We start from the raw sequence: 4839 nt of genomic DNA on the forward strand, positions 1-4839 counted from the left end.
ATCTTTTCTTGTGTTAACAAGAGATGCTTCCTCCCCCCCCCATCGCTCTCGTGAAATTGTTCCCTGGATGATCTGGCCTGGGACCATTCTGGCTCGGTTAGAAGCTTTTAAATGCACGACACGGAGGAGACAAGACAGCGAACACTGCCTCACACCATCAGGGATGCAATTACAGGTAGTTCATTTCCTGCTTGTACATGCTTTTGTCTACAAAATATGCTTTGTAAGGTTAGCAGAGACTCCGTGTTTTGATGTAAAAAGTCGAGAAGAGGATTTAGAGAATCCAGCAGAGTACGGGGGGGTGTAGAGGATGAACATCACACATGAATTTATTTATGAGTTTTTCTGACATCCTACATTTGCCAAAACGTACACGCGCTTTGTGGGTATGCGTCGACTGTGTCTGGACGTGAAAATATCTCCTCAGCTGCTCAATGGACCCACTAACTGGGACACTCAGTGGGACCTTTGTGGGACAAAGCATCCATCAACGTGACCCAGAAAAAAAAGCAGCTTTAACAGCTTCATGTTTGTGTTTTTTTTGGCATCAAATGGAACATCTTTTGACATTTCCTCAATCCAGTCAGTTAAACTTTTATGTACCCATGATCGCCGACTAAGCCTTTTCACTTGTTCCCAGGGCTTGGTTTCAAATGAATTGAGTACATGCTATATCAACGCCCGAGGTAAACCATTTATTCACCCTGAGCAGCTCCACAGGGGCTTAAAAACAGCCGTGCTAAAGGGCAACTTGAGCTGCGGTGAATGAGTAGGCGTTTAGAAAAAAAAGGGTCACGTATTAACGGTGCAAGAGGGTGAACCGTTCCTGTGACCGGCCGCAGTGTCTAAACGGGTCAGTACCAGCATCACAGGAATAAGCAGGGCCGGAGTATTGTGAATATGTGTCAGTCGGGATTGACTGTTTTTTTACAGGGACGATACCGATTATTGGTAATCAAGGAGACCGATAACAGATATTTGTTGGAGTAAAAATGAAAATCTTTTCTGTTTATCTGATCACGACGCCTAATGTTACTTTACAGTTCTCCGGTGTATCAGGGAAGTGGATGAACTACACTGAAGACTGCTAGATGCTGGAGTAAACCTTAGAGTTATTTCGAGTCAGTTCATGCACTGGTAAAAATAAATAAATCGAAATAGGCACAATTTTTTTGCACAGCTTGAAAAAAATGTCAACCCTCTCAGGTCTGTTTGTCATCTTTGCTTCGCGTTACGTCTCATTAGTCACAACCTCCTCTATCCAGAGCGTGGAGTAACAAGCCAGACATCATGGATGAAGCGCTGATGGAGGAGGCCGTCAGGATTTCGGGTGAGCAGAGGAAAAAATGTTTGCTTGTAAATAGTGGGGGGGGGGGGGGGGGGGGGGGGGGGGGGGAGAGTTTCAGATATCAAACCACTTCTCAAAGGGTTCGGTAACGGAGTCCTTATCAGAAAGAGAAGAGTAGGTGGACGGGGATTAAGATGGGGGGGTCGAGAGGTGGCGAATTGCTTCCTTGGTGTTAGAGACAGCAAATGGGACCCAGATTGAAAAAAGGTTATTTTTGGCAGCTGAGATAGGGAAGAAATTTCGGGGATAAACTCAGGGCTGAACATTTATCACAGACATTAACTCCCGATACGAAAACATAACCTAGACATCAGTGCAATTTCCTAGATACTAACACACAGACCAGCTTTACCTTGGATTGACACGAATGTTGGCAGATTTCTATTGAATTTTAACAACATATATGTATTGTCTTTTTGTGTCTATCATGTGGGCTGGTAGTATACTTAAGATATACTTTAGAAGACACTGAAAAGCTCTGCAGAATTTAGGAGAACAGCAGCGTCAGGTGATGAGGATCAGTGGGTTTCTTCCACATGCACATGGTTATCTGTTAATTGTTAATATCATACAAATTGAGTAGAGCAGCGTTAAAGACAGCAGCCACTGTGGCTACAAGTGACATTTATTGAATAATGGCGAATGATAAAAACATAGTAGTAATGTGGTGGAAAATAATCTTTTTAACCTCCTTGTGAGAAATAACCGAAATGAGATTTATTGAACACCAACAATAATTCAGCTGAATGGATAGAGCTCTTTCCCCACAGATGGTTCGGAGGTCGCACAGAGTATATATGCACATTATCTCGTCCTTATCCCCCCCCCCCCCCTTCGCAGATGTCGTCCTCCTCCTCTGCCTGCCGATGCATCCACCAAGGATGACACTACAGCAATGTTAAATGTTAAAATACCTTCGATATGATAACATTCATTAGTAGGTATTAAATGAGTCTGGTTGGCCTCGTCTGCATATGTTCAGGTTTAAGCGATACAAGTTATAACTAAAAGAACGGTGTGATACATTTCCACAACAAGTAACAGTCAGGGATTGGTGATATACAGTAGGTCAATTATGTCTCGATAACGATATATATCATGATATGGCACGTTTTCTGGTCAATGAATGAAAAGTCTATATGAAATAACCACAGGGGTAGAGCCTATTTTTTATGTACTAATACCACACACTGATCATGTTACATTTAAGACCTTTAGTGCAGTTTCAAGTGTTTTTTTTTCGAGTTGGCAATCTGAATCAATCGCAAGGGCCCAACATGTTGTTGCCTGCACCATTACTTGAGTACCTTTTTTTTTTTTACAGTAACAATGTATTTACTTGTGTAAAACAGATCCTCTTTTCACTGCTGTTCAAAGTTCCACTGTTTCACTTAAACTTGTGCATATATGGCACCCACAAGAGTTTTCCTCAGGCCAGCGGTGAAGTAAATAACACGTACATCAACCTGTCCAAGTGCAGAGAAACCGACTACGCAGCGCTGTGTGAGATGTATCGCACCGAGCTACACGGCCCAACGAAGAGACAGGCGCACGGCGGTCGGTGAACATCTGGTCGGGGGTTCCAGCTCAGTGTGGTTCGGCACAGTCCTGCTGCCGTGGCACTGCTGCAGTCAATCACTGTCTGTGTTTGCATTCAGCTGACAGGCCGCGTGCCTTTGAGCAAAGCCATGCGGGAAAACCCATTGCTATCAATTGATTGATTTATGATGATGACTATTTTCACAAAATCTAAGCAGGGTATTTGATGTAGTTTTTTGATATTATTTCATGATAATGGCAATAATTATTAAAAATAGTTGCCTCATTACTTACTATAATACGAAAAGTAAATGGCCATTCTGTATATGTATATTTAACATTCTCAGCATATTGATACTTACGCTATATAAATAAGTCGGACCTGAAATTCTTTTGTGTAATTAGCATTTAGTTTGTTCCATCTCAAACTTATTCAAGCGCAACTGCTGTTCAAATGAAAATATGAGCACATAATCTCATGTATCAGAGAACAACATTAGAACATGTATAATATCCATGCCTAGGAAGTCATTTTCATAATCATTTTAAACGGAAGAGCCGCTAAGCGCCACAGTTTTCAGAGAAGCGCTGCCCACCTCCTTTTTACGCTCCATGTTCAGCTGTGTTCGTCATCAGGTCTATTTTCTCTGGCGATAAAACACACTGATAATCTACTATGAATGATACAAATGATATCTCATTCTGATAAATGATTAAAAACAATATGCATCCCACGCTTTTGTCTCTCCTCACCCCCTCTCCAGTTTCAGTTCCCCCCCTGAGTCATTCAAAATGCATCCACTACAACTATTAGAAGTAGCCTTTAGTGTTACTGCTGTTTGTGGATTTTAATCGACTTATTCCGCACATTTGTCAGTGGACAAACATCAATTTTAGATTTTAGAACAGCTGACATGTTCAGCTTATGTGGTCTAGCGACCTGCTGCTGATGGATGACAGAGCATTTTCTCTGTCTAATAATGACGAGGAAGGGTTTTACATTGTAGAGACTGGAAAGCGTGGTGCGTCTCATGCAGGCACCAAAGGGTGCCCCTCGTGCGTCGGTACCAGACGCCGAAGAGCACGACAAAGCGTCAGTATTTTTGACGCCACGAGAATGAGAACAGGCCCATTGAATAGATCGGTCAGCATCTATTCAATATCCATATCGGTACCGGATCGATTCCTTTGTAAAAATAAAAGACAGAACTGAGAACGCGATGTACAACGTGAATCCATGAGGATACGAAAAAGAAAGCTTGTTTCATCACCCAGAGGCACGCCCTGCTTGTGCTGCAGGAGTCTTGAATATGATTAAAGGAGGCTGTGAAATATATCTGATGTTATCACTGCACAGGTGCAGCGTTCCTCTGTCCTTCCACAAAGTCACAATCTCTCTGACACTCGACAGACTGAACACGCACACACTCAGTGCGAGTTCTACAAAAAAAACAGTCTGCAGCCAACAACGTAGTGTCAGATGACTTTTGAGCACGCTCGACTCCAAAACGCCGTTGTGCAAACTCAACATGCCGACCCTCCTTTTCCCACTGTTGCTATGGTAACCCCTTAGCCTGTGTTTGCAATTTTCGCAGATGTGCATGCTGTCTTTATTATGTGTCTCCCGCTGCCGCGCTGGCTGTCACAAGCTTAATCTCCCCGCTAACACACGCCAACAGCAGCAGCCGTGTTTCAAGGACAAAAGGAAGAACAAGGAAACAGTTATTAGGCTATTAGCTAGTGAAGCAAGCTACAGGCTTCCTTTTTTGAGAGCTTATTAAGGGGGATTTCCTAAGTCTTGTGAAACCAGGCAGCAGGAATCTTCCAGTAGCACAGCACACTCATTACCACCGCCACGCAGCAGTGGCAAGGTGTTGTACAAATAGCCCGCATCACACATGCCAGGGACTTTTACCCACACACACACCCGGCAGTTCACACCTTTGACAGTT

The sequence above is a fragment of the Anarhichas minor genome, unplaced genomic scaffold (assembly GCF_050575085.1).
Source record: "Anarhichas minor isolate MPS153535 unplaced genomic scaffold, ASM5057508v1 ptg000136l, whole genome shotgun sequence".
NCBI lineage: Eukaryota > Metazoa > Chordata > Actinopteri > Perciformes > Anarhichadidae > Anarhichas > Anarhichas minor.